We start from the raw sequence: 13,219 nt of genomic DNA, 5'->3' as shown, positions 1-13,219 counted from the left end.
TCTTGCATCATATCACCTTAGTAAACACATTTATTAGTTCTACTGGGGATTTTTTATAGTAAATTTCTTAGAATTTTTACAAAAAAAAAAAAGAGCATGCAATCCATGAATAGAGATAGTTTTAATTCTTCCTTTTCAATCTGAATACTATTATTCCTTTTTTCGGTCCTAATTGTTCTAGCTATTATAAAAGAAGCAGGGAGATCAGACATCCTTGTCTTCATTCTTTCCCAGGGGAAATCCTTCAATCTTCCACTTTTGACTAACTTTTTAAAAACAGACATCTTTATTCAAGCTGAGGAGGTTCTCTTCTATTCCCAGTTTGTTTTATGTTTTTAACATAAATGTTGTTGGACTTTGTCAGTTGTTTTTCTGCATCTATTGAGATGATTATGTGTGTTTTGTCTTTATTCTATTAATATAGCATATGACATTAACTAATGTTTTTTCTGATGTTAACGAACTTTTCATTCCTGGGATAAACCCTAGTGATAGTAGTGCATAATCCTTTTTATATGATGCTGAATTTGTTTTACTAGTATTTCATTGTACAGATTTTTTGTGTATATTAATTTCATTTCATTGTGGTTAACAAAACCATACTTAGTATTATTTCAATCCTTTTAAATGTATTGAGGCTTGTGAAGCTCAGTTTATACCCTAACATATGGTGTATTCTGGAAATTTTTACATGTGTACTTGAGAATAATGTGTACTCTGCTTTTGTTATGCTAGGTAGAATGTTCTATAGAGGTTTGTTAGGTCTAGTTTATGTAGAGTGTTGTTCAATTATTCCATTTCCTTGTTGATATTCTGCCTAGTCATTCTATCCATTTTTGAAAGTAGAGTTTTTAAGTCTTGAACTATTGTGAAATTGTTTGCTTCTCACTTCAGTTCTGCTGGATTCTCCTTTATGCATTTGGGGCTCTGCCATGCATATATGTTTATGATTGTTACATCTTCCTGATAGATTGACCCATTTATCATGAAATCTTACTGTCTAATAATTTTTTGTCTTAAATCTGTTTGTCTCATATTAGTCTAGCCATTCTAGCATTCTTGTGATTGTGGTTTATATGAAATAACTTTTTTACTTTTTTATTTCAATCTATATGTTTCTTTAAATGTATAGTGTGTTTCCTATAGATACCATGTAGTTGTATCTCTTTTTCTATCCTATCTGAAACTCTCTGCATTTTGATAGGATTATTTAATTTATCCACATTTTGTTTTCTATATATCTCATTTCTCTTTTGTTCCTCTATTATGATTTTATTGCTATCTTTAGCATTAAGTGAATATTTATTTTCTAAAGTAACATTTTAATTTCTTCAATGACTTTTTCACAATATTTAATTTCTTCCATTATTATTTTTCACTATATTTTAAAGTTATTTGTGTGGTTATTTTAGTGTTTGCCATATAAATCTTAACTTATCAAAATCTACTTAAGATTTATACTAACTTAATTCAAGTGAGACATATAAATGTTGCTCCTTTATAGCTCTAACACCCTTTTCCCTTTTTTGTGCTGTTTATCATTATACATATTAACCTATTAATCTATATATGGTACAAACCCAACATCAAGTTATAACATTCACTATTCTATATACTTGTATGTCTTGTAAAAAAGCCAAGAAAAGAGCACAAAGCAAACACATATTCATAGTGTTTATTTTAGTAACCTTCTTATTATTTCTGGTTCTCTTCATTTATTCTTACTGATTTGAATTACCATCTCTTGTCATTTTCCTACTCCAATATAGCTTTATTCCCATCACCTTCTCTGTGCTTTTACTAGTAAACATTATATTTCTACAAGTTATAGATCCCACAATAAAATTATATACATATTCTTTTGTAAAGTTGCTTTTTAAATCAGTTAGTGAAGGAAAATAAATTGTCTTTTATAATTACATAATTACCTTTACCAGTGTTCTTTATTTACCCACATGTGAATGAGTTCAAATTATTAGGTTGGTACAAAAGTAACTGTAGCTTTTTTGACATTAAAAATAACAGAAAAAAAATGCAATTGCTTTTGTACCAACCTAATACTGTCTAGTCGAATTTCTTTTAGTATTTCTTATAAGGTGGATTTGCTATGTTAGCAACAAATTCTTCATTTTTGTTTATCTGAGAGTGTCTGTATATCATCTTCATTTTTGGAAGAACATTTTCTGGATATAAGGTTCTTGGTTGACAGGTGTTGTCTGTTTTTACTTTTAGAACTCTGAATATGTCATCCCATTGTCTTCTGGCCTCCATTGTTTCTGCTAAAAAGTTTCTGATAAGATGTTAATCTTATTGGAAATCCTTTGTATGTGATGTGTCATTTAGATTTCTCTTGCTGCTTTCAAGATTTTCTTTTTATCTTTGACTTTCAGCAATTTTACTATGTTGTGTCTGTGTGTGTATCTTTTTGTTTTATCCCATTAGAGTTTGTTGAGCTTCTTGGATGTGAGAATATTTTCTCATGAAATCTGGAAAGTTTTTAGCTATTATTTCTTCTAATATTTTTTCTAGTCCTTTTTCTAGTTCTTTCTGTCCTCTTCTTCTAGCACTCCCAATACATGTGTGCAGGCATGCTTACCAGTTTTCTTCACTCTTTCATTTTTCTCTGTTTTTCATATTGCATAATCTCCATTAATATTTATTCAAGTTTACTAATTCTTTCTTCTGCCAGTAAAAATTTACTATTAAGCCCCTGTAGTGATAATTTCTAGAGAGTTTAAATAGTTGTTTGTTTTGTTTTTTATAATTCTCACCAGCAATTGTTTTTCAATGGGGAGTGAGTTCTTAGAGTTATTCATACTGTCATTTTAGAAGTGGACTTCTTGTCTCTGCTTTTTATTGTTTACCTCTTCAGGGGTAAAATCTCTTCTCTTCTTTAGCCAATTTACTAGCAAAAACACCACTTATCTTACACCAAGGTACTACCCAGACACTTGCTAATTGACAAATCTTGTAGGTAGTTCTTGCTTCTCCCTTCTGGCACTGTGGCTCACATTGATTAATACTTGTAATTCTCCTCTCCCATAGTTTCATTATTTCAACCACTCACAGCCATAAAATGGCTGTCTTTCTACCTACTCTTAAGTCCTGGTACACTCAGATAAAGGGCTTTTCACTGTCTCTCCTCTCTTGGTGCCCAAGATGCCCTGGAAGCCTCATCCACATCCATTGCTTCCACTGCTATGAGTGTCTACTAACCACCAGAGCATATCTCCAGTCGAAAGCTCCCGTTAAGCTCCAGCACCACAAATCTAACTGCCTACTAGACATTTCTGCCGAACTACTCACAGACACCTCAAATTTAATAAATATATCTAAGATTGAACTCCTCTTTTTCTCTAAAGTTCATTAGTTTCTCTTATATTTCATATTCTGGTTGAATATATCTAAGCGTCCAGCCACCTAAACCAGGAACTGAGGACCTTTCCTTGGGTCCTCCTCCCTTCTCAACTCACATTATATTGTCTTTAGAGCTGGGTTTTCTTCCACAATGCCCCTGCCTAGTTAAAGCCTCTACTGTTTGCCAACCAGGCAAGCATAACCTTCCATATTCCACTACTGCCAATCCAGTCTCTACAAGGCAATCTAAGTGATATTTCTAAACCACAAATCTGATTATGTTACCCCTCTCCAAAACTTTTGCATTAGCACCAGCATTGTCTACAACTATGTTCCCCAACTGCCGTCATTTGATTACTACCTTTGTGACTTTTGACATAAAAACCGTCATCATGTTTATTTGCATAGTACTTATACCATTATTTACATACTTAGGTTTATAACAAATATGTGATCTTTGAATTTGAAAAATCAGTATCACTTGTCATAGCGAAAGTATAAAAATAAATACATAGCTATTAAAACAAAAAATGTTTGTCTGTATACCTCTAAAAGCTTCTTGCATCACAGCATTAGTAAACCTACCATACTTGAGAACACACAGGCCCAGAGAAAAGTCATAGAAATTACATATACAGTAAAGACTCAAACTTTATCTCCCACTCCTTACACTCTACCTCTAGTCCCATTAAAGTACATTTTATGGTTCAAGCACCAAGCTGTTTCCTTCCTGTGTACCTTTATACACACTACTTATTTATATCAAAGAATTAGTATTATCTTGTCATTTGTTTTTTTTTTTTTTTTTTTTAAAGAAAGCCTTTAGTGTCTATAGCATCAAACCAGTTCAATGGGAAAGAATAACCAACATAGATCAAATTGCACCAAGGCAAGAACCATGTGTCTTTCATTCACCACCACGTATCTATCAAACACAGTGCCTATGGTGTATTAGGTGCATCATATTTGCTGAATAAATGTATCTAAAAACAAGACATACTGTAATTGCAAATAAACTTCTCTGATAAATATTTTATATTTAAAAGTATCCAGATATTTTGCTAAATAAAAAAGCAAGGCATAGTGTGTACAATATGCTACCATTCGTGCAAAACACACACACATACACACACATACAGTGACTTCCTAAATATGCTGAGTAAAAGTGAAGACTACCTAAAAATGATAGTAAAAGAGTGCCTAATAATTACGATGAGACAAAAAGTGTAAGCAGGAACCATTCCAGGGCAAACCAACACGTAAGCTCTCCTGGCCAAAATATCGCTTGAATGTGTCAGAAAATGAGACAGATAAATTTGGAGCAACAGAACTGCACATACACTCTTAGAGAGTGCATTCGTTCTAGAGAGGATGAAAACTCTTTTTCACTATATGCCTGTTTATATAACTTAAATTTTTATAATGCATATGTTAATATACCATATGCAGGTGTATTTTGACAAAATGGTTTAAGCCAAGTACAAAATTTAGGAGTCCATAACTGAGAGGAAAAAATTCTTTTTTTAAAAGGTCACATTACCTGTACCTGCATATTAGGATAGTTAAAAATATTATCCTGCATCTTAGAATCAAACAAAAATTAAAGGCAAGTAAGTCTAAGGAGGAAATTTCAGCCTGTGAGAAGCAAGCAGATGGTAAAAGAGTGACCAACTATTTTAAATTTGACCAGGTCTCTAGGTCCAGGAAAATTCACAGCAATTTTATAAAAGTCAGTGTCTTGCCATAGTAAATGGGGAAACTCCCAGAAAACTCAAAATGGGCAAACATTACTTTCTTTTTTTCAAAACATGACAAAAGGGGAAATCTTTCCTAAATATTTAGTTAACAAGTATGGCATGAATCCCAGAAAAAATTCAAGAGCATGTTAATAAATGCACCAATCATTAAAGCTAAGAAACAGAAGGGAGCTAGCATTTATTGTATTACTGTGCCAGGCACTGTTGTGGATGTTTAATGTTCTGTTCCATTTAAAACAGTCATTGTAAGGTAAGGGGAAATGTTGCTTTGATTGGCCAGACCTGGGTCATGTATCCACCCTTGGAAATCAGGGTATACTCAACTGAGGGAGAAATGCTTCTCCAAAGAAAAACTGAGATGCAGTTACCAAAATGGAAACAAGACTAGGCATGTAAGAGTAATACTCACCTACAACAACATTTAGCTTTAGCTACATTAAAAGAAAAAAAGTAAAGTATGCAGATCTCAGAAAGTCAGAGTATATGTGCAGTTCTGCTGCTCAGAATTTGTCTGCCTCATTTTCTGACACATTCAAGTAATATTCTGGCCAGGAGAGCTTATGTGTTGGTTTGCCCTGGGATGGTTCCTGTTTACACTTTTTGTCTCATTGTAATTATTAGGCACTCCTTTTACTCTCAAATGTGTTCTAATTTTGAGAAGTTATTTATAAGGCAATACTAGAAGCTTGGCAAACAAGAGGAGGAGGTATATATCCAGAATGGGGACGCGGATCTTTAAAAAAAAATGTGCTGGGAAAACTAGGGATGTTTATCCAAGAGAAAGCTAACATGAGGCTTGAGAGCCATAAGAATCACTTAAAGAGAAGGGTGGGGAAAGAAGTGTTTTGTGTGATTTCAGGAGATAAACCAGTATCACGGGTAGAGTCACAAGAAGCAGGTTTCATCTCTATATGGGAAAGAAATTTATTAGCACCAGCTGGACTTGTTCAATCATATTGAGGAAGGACCAAAATGGAAGAAATCTTTGGAATTTTGAAAGGTTTTGCTAAGAATCATGGGATGGGATTTCCATCAGACAGATCTTCAAGAGTAGGCAGGACAGACCGAAAGCATGGCTTAGGATAAAGCAGTGGGAAATCAAGAAACAGATTTTTAAAAGAAGTCTCATCATTCTCACCTCTTTTTTCAGGCCCAAGAAAATTCAGTCAATTGTGAAGCAACTCTACAATTATTAAAGGATAAAAAGAGCAGGCATTTCTATGTGTTTATTCCCCCTTTGCTTTTATGTTTCTATCTGACTCTTACTTTCCTTTTGCCCTGATATCATTATCTTACAAAATAAGACTTCTCCAATTTACGTATATTTATAAACACCTCAAATACTTTTAGGAAAAAGTAGGAAGTAAATAAATAGAAAGTAACATAATAAAAATGGTTGTGTTTATATACCTACTTTCTTACACACTTTGGTAAACAAAAATGAAAATTCTATGGTAATATCCCATGGAAACTGCTTTCTCTGTATTGATCCACTTTTGGAAACAGGAAAGCACGAGTTCCCTTTTTCCAGCATCCCCCGCTTAGGTCACTCCCTAGAGTCAGAATCCTTTCTTATTTGTGGCTACTTGAATTGCATTTCAGATGAAGGAGACTCTGGGGTTGTGCAAAGATGACCACACATTCTCCTTGACTGCCCTGCAACCATGCGGCAGCTCTAAACATTTGGCCTCCTCTGCAGCATGCAAGCACAGGAGTCCCTCTCACTATAAAAACACCAGGGCCCAGTGTCTCAAACACTACTGCATTGTGTCTGAGACACAAGTGTGCTGCTTTCAGCCATTCAGTCTTGTTAACCCAGGGAGTTAATTATTAGCCTCAAATTTCACCATGAGACTGTCACAGAAACCAGAATCTTTGACAGGCAGCAGGTGAAGCTCAAATCAATCCACCGACATTGGCACCATATCATAAGTGTTTTGTTTACGGTCATAAATCTTCCTTTGACTGGATCATCAAAACTGGTAGTTTCCCATACACATATCAGCACTGTCATTCAACAACCAAAAATTACACTGTAAATCAGAGGAAATCTGTGGTTAACAAAATTCCAATTTAAGTACACTTTCATTAAAACATCTTCAATAAGGTTATTTAATTTAAAAGTAATCATCTAGTAAAGAAATACATGTCATCAGAATTAGTGTAAACACTTAGAAAAATATACCCAAATTTTGGGTTCAATTAATCAACCATATTATCATTAGTGGAGGAATGGTCAGACTAGTAGAATAAAAGATAAAAATCTAGTGAAAAATAAATATTTATAAATATTTGGGTGATTTACATTGGGTGAAAAATGTTAGGATCTCTAGCTTACCAAATGCCAAGTAGATTAAATATTTAAATATAGAAAGGTATTTGCAAATATAGCAGAAAAAATAGATAAATATTTAAACAACTTGAAAAATATAAAATGCATTTGGAGGCCGGGCGTGGTGGCTCACGCCTATAATCCCAGCACTTTGGGAGGCCGAGGCGGGTGGATCACAAGGTCAAGAGATCGAGACCATCCTGGTCAACAAAGTGAAACCCTGTCTCTACTAAAAATACAAAAATTAGCTGGGCGTGGTGGCGTATGCCTGTAGTCCCAGCTACTTGGGAGGCTGAGGCAGGAGAATTGCCTGAACCCAGGAGGCGGAGGTTGCGGTGAGCCGAGATCGCACCATTGCACTCCAGCCTGGGTAACAAGAGCGAAACTCCATCTCAAAAAAAAAAAAAAAAAATGCATTTGGAAAATAAAGAATAGAGTCAGAAACCACAAAAACATTTCATTGTTTTAAAATTTAGCATTGGAACATTAAAATGACACCACCACCACAACAATAAAATTAAAAGGCAAATGACAAACTGGAACAACAGTTATAAAATACGTAATAAGTTGTTGGAATATTTCAACTTCAGTATGCAGGGCAATATGTGCCAATTTCCCAGATTCTAAATGTTTATAAAGGGAGTTTCTGAAAAGCAGTTTTGTAACCCCTAGCCAACTGCCTACATCAGGAGGATCAAACAATTGAAGTCGAAGAGGCTCGAAGCTGGACTTTGAGAGAACTTTTTTTAGAAACAGTTGTGGGTAACAACGATTAGGCTGATAGTACTTAATCCCCCTCTCAATCTCAGTGAGAGAGAACTTTAAGTCTATTACGGAACTTGGTATGTGCTTCCCAGAGTGTGCAGGACAGGATGAACTGGTGTCTGACTCAATCTTGTATTTAAAAATGCCCCTCAGCGAGAGAGATGGACTGAGGCAAATGTGCAAGCAAAACAGGTAACTGTGTTGGGGAAATAACTCCTCTTCCCCAATGAACAGATCGAAGTACATAATCTGAAGAGCGGACGTGGAGCCCATGGAGGGATATCATCCAGGGGTCATTTTTAAAGGGATCCAGGAGGCATCACCAGGGCATCTACTTTGGGTGACTCAAAGCTAATCTTCCACTGAAGAGAATTTTAAAAGTTAGGTAAAATGTATTTGTTAAGTCATTCTAAAGGTGTGTAAAAGCTAACTAAATGGTGAAGAACTATCCAGTTGAAATCCTGGAAAATCTGAAATCCAGTGTGGTGACTCTAGCATTCAAAGTCCTCTTTTCGTAGGACATATAGGCAGCAGTGATTTTCACAGCCTCTTAGGGATAGAGGAAATCAAAAGACAGAATCCACATCCTGCAAGGACAAGGACCCGAGGCAGCCATCATACGTTTGAGCTGAATTCTAAGAGTAAGGATGAACTGGAAGTGAACCAGTAAACCAGGACATGAGCTCTTTCAGGTGGTCAAGAAAATCTCAGGCACTAAAACTGAATAAAATTCATACCATGTTAGTAGTGCTCCCCAGGGTCTGAGAAGATTCAAATAAAAGCACTTGCTGGTAAAGAAATTTTAAGCCTCAAATTTTCCCACAAATAATTTTTCAAAAACAATGTTCCACATATAATTAAAGAAAACCAGACTTATAAGGAGATGAGATAACATGAACAAAATACAGGACAAATGAGATACAACAGAAAGAGGCCCAGTATGTTACTATGTTTCATATACATAATATACACTTTAATACTATATATATGTACTTTAAAACTATAGAGATAGAGACTTTAACTACATATATAGTTTTTAAAGTCTTAGAATATATCTGGAAAATTTTACAAGTGGTGTGGCAGATTTGATTGGAAATAAACAGAAATTCAGAACGGAAGGATAAGAGAAAATAAAAAGAATTCACTAGACAGGATAACATACCATGATGTCACTGATTTTAATATCAAAATGGAAAGTTGGATTAATATTCTAAAATCAATGAATGTGATTAATCATATTTACAGAGTAAAGGAGAAAAGTAGCATCATTTTACTACATGCATAAAAAGTGTTTGGCAAAATACAATATCAGGTCATGATGAAAAACTTTCAGCAAACTAGGAGTAGAAGAGTACTTCTTCAATCTAATAAATGTCATGCATGGAAAACCTACAGGTAACAGCCAACATCATGGAAACTATTTCTCCCTAACATTAGGGGAAAGGCAAGAATGTCTGTTCTCACATTTCTATTCAACATTGTCCAGAAGGTCCTAGCCATTGTATAAAGACAAGAAGAATAGTAGGCAAAAATATCAGGAAGAAAGAAGTAAAACTGCTTCTATATTCAGGTGATATTACTTATATCTTCAGAAATCTAGAAAACAAATATTAAATGTAAAAGTGAACTTAGCAAGATAGGATACAATGTTATAGAAAATCAATTGTATATTTTATGCTAACAGCGAACATTAGAAACACAAAGTTTATAAAAAACTATTCCATTTGTGGTAGCATCAAAAAACAAAACACTTAGGAATAAATTTAACAAAAGACCTGCAAACCTCTTCAATAAAATGCCTACGACACAGCCAAAAGTGTTATTTTGAAAAGTGAAATAGAGAAATAGACCATGTTCATAGATTGGAAGAGTCAATCTTGTTAAAGATGCCAATTTTCCCCCATGTGGATGTCTAGATTCAACACTATCCCAATCAAAACACCAACAGGCATTGTCCAGACATTGACAAGCTATTATAAAATTTAAACATTAACACAGACAAACTCAAATAGCCAAAGCAACTTTGTAAAAGAAAAGCCAATTAAAAAGGGTCATACTATCTGATTTCAGGACTTACTCTCAAGCTACCATAATCAATCTATATAGACAGATAAGAACAAACATGTGTTGATAAGAAAAAACATAGAGATCAATGAAATAGGATAGAGAGTATAGAAATAGCCCCACACTTACATGGTCAGTTCCTTTTTGATAAAGATATTGAAGCAGGTCAGTAAGGAAAGGACAAATTCTTTAACAAATGATACTGGAAGCATTCAATGTGCATATGGAGAAATAAATAAATATTCAAGATTACTTCATATCACTCAAAAAATTAATTTAAAATGAATAAACTACCTAAATGTAAAAGCTAAAACTATAAAAATTCTATAAGAAAACATAGGAGAAATTTTCTGGTTTAATGGTAGGCAACAATTTGTTAGGATGTAAAAAGCACATACTATAAAAGAAATGTTGACTTTTAAAAGTTCTGCTGGGTTTTTGTTTGTTTGTTTTGTTTTGTTTTGTTTTGTTTTCACAGCTAGGGTCTCACTCTGTCATCCAGGATAGAGTGCAGTGGCACAAACATAGCTCACTGCAGCCTCAAACTCCTGGGCTCAAACAATCCTCCCACCATGACCTCCCAAAGCACTGGGAGTACAGGTGTGAGCCACCAGTGCCCAGCCACATTCTGCTGTTTTAATGACATTAAAGAAAATGAAAAGGTGCCTGTAATCTCTGCACTTTGGGAGGCCGAGGCAGGTGGGATCACGTGAGGCCAGGAGTTTGAGACGAGCCAACCAACATGATGAAACTCCATCTCTATTATAAATACAAAAATTAGCTGGGTATGGTGGTGGGTGCCTGTAATCTCAGCTACTCAGGAGGCTGAGACAGGAGAATCACTTGAACCCAGGAGGTGGAGGTTGCACTGAGCGGAGACTGTGCCACTGCACTCCAACTTAGGTGACAGGGTGAGACTCTGTCTCAAAAAAGAAAATGAAAAGACAAGTCACAGACTGGAAGATAGTATTTGCAATATATATAACTGATAATATACAAGGAACGCTTACAACTTGATATGAAAAACTAAAGAAAAAGACAAACTATTTGAACAGACACTAAAGAACATCTACAAATGACCAATAAATACATAAAAAGTTGCTCAATGCCATTGGTCATTGAGGAAATACAAATTAAATACACAACAAGATATTACAACACACATCAGAATAACGAAAAATAGAAAGACCGATGATAACAAGTGCCAGTAAGAATGCAGAGTAACAGGAAGTCTTATATACTAGTGGTGGGAAAGTAAAATTGTCCAACTGTTTTATGGGGCCTTTTTCTTTCCATTGCTGGACCGTTGCCCATCCTGGTCCTCTAATAAAAAGGGCCCTTCTCACCATCATTCACTCTGTCACTCAAACTCAATCTTCACTTCAAAGACCAGTAAAGCCCTATTTCATCCTGTGTTTCTCTCTAAAGACCAAATTCACCTTGAACTGTTCCACTCCTGATCCATACCTTGCTAGGCATTGCCCTTTTCTCTAAGTTACATATATTTGACATCTCTGCAACCAGTCAGAAAACTCTCTCAGCACAAGGAACATATCATCCCATAATGTCCAGTTTGGTGCCAGCTGCACAATAAGAATTGAAAAAAAAAAAGACTTCACTGCTTGATTGGCAGGTTACTAATACATAATCAACAATTGTTGTTGAGGGTTTATTTATCATAATGGTACACAGGCAGTTCCAGAACCTGCAGCATCCAGCATCCCCTGGGAATGTGTTAGGAAGGCCCAGACCTAGGCTCTGCCCCAGACCTGGGGCCAGAAATCTATTTTAAAACAAGCCTCTCAGATGACTCTGATACATGGCCAAGTTTACAAACCATGCTTTCTACAAAGCCTGAATCCCAAAACAAGTTCAGGGCAGCTTATAAGGGTCTGTAGCTAGCACAGTAATCATTTTGGCTGGGTTTTTTTCAATATTAACATTTTTACAGATATTCTTTCCTAGACATTTTCCCAAGATAAATAAAAACATATGTCCACTCAAAGACTTGTATACAGATGTTCATTACAGCATTATCTGCAATAGCCAAAGCCCGGAAACAACCTAAAATACCAATGAATGCGTGAACGTATAAACAAAATGTGATCTGTCCATACCATGAAATGTATCAGACCTTACCAATGAAAAGGAATTAACTGCTAATATATGCAACAAAAGGATGAATGTCAAAATCATCATCCTTTTCAGCGTGACAGACACACACGAGTGCCTGTAGCTTTCATTCCATTTTTACTGCCTAAGACCAGGGGTGAACGGTGAGATAGATCGCAAAGGTAAACAAGGAAACTTGAGAGAGTAACTGAAATGTTCTATATTTTAATTGTGATGGCAGTTCCATGAGTGTAGCTGTCAAAACCCATCAAACTCTATTCCATAGCCAATGGAGCCTTCAAATGAATGCATTTTTCTTTTGTGAATGGTACTTCAATAAAGTTTAAAAAGAAAAAGGTTTATAAAAGGAATATAAATTCGATCACATGGATACACAGATTTGTGTATTTATACACAAATGTATGTTTTTGTGGAAAACAAAATTCCTACATACTCTATGTATATGGCCAAGTAGTTACAATTTTACTAGAAAATAAGCAATATATTTCAAAACTTTGAACAATGCAGTATTTTTAGATAAAAGTTCCTAGTAGTTTTTCCAGTTCTTCCTATAAGAAAGTATATAAACTAGAGATGGAGTAAACAAGGCATTAGAATACTTTTGGTATGAATATACTATAAATGAACATGATTTTTAGAAAAATGAAATTAATCAGCAGGGTTTTTCTTCCTACTGTTAGATAGCTTGACTTCCATTAAATCATTATTATTATCTAATTTGTTACAGTAGTCCAAAGCATTCATTATCTGTGTTTGAATTATAATCATTTTTTAAAGCGGTCAGGGCATTTGTACTACTAATAAAGTCAGT

This window comes from Aotus nancymaae, unplaced genomic scaffold (genome assembly GCF_030222135.1).
Source record: "Aotus nancymaae isolate 86718 unplaced genomic scaffold, 86718_ANA_hifiasm-v0.15.2.pri h1tg000041l, whole genome shotgun sequence".
NCBI lineage: Eukaryota > Metazoa > Chordata > Mammalia > Primates > Aotidae > Aotus > Aotus nancymaae.
The sequence above is the reverse complement of the archived record's forward strand: the minus strand, read 5'-3'. Positions refer to the sequence as shown.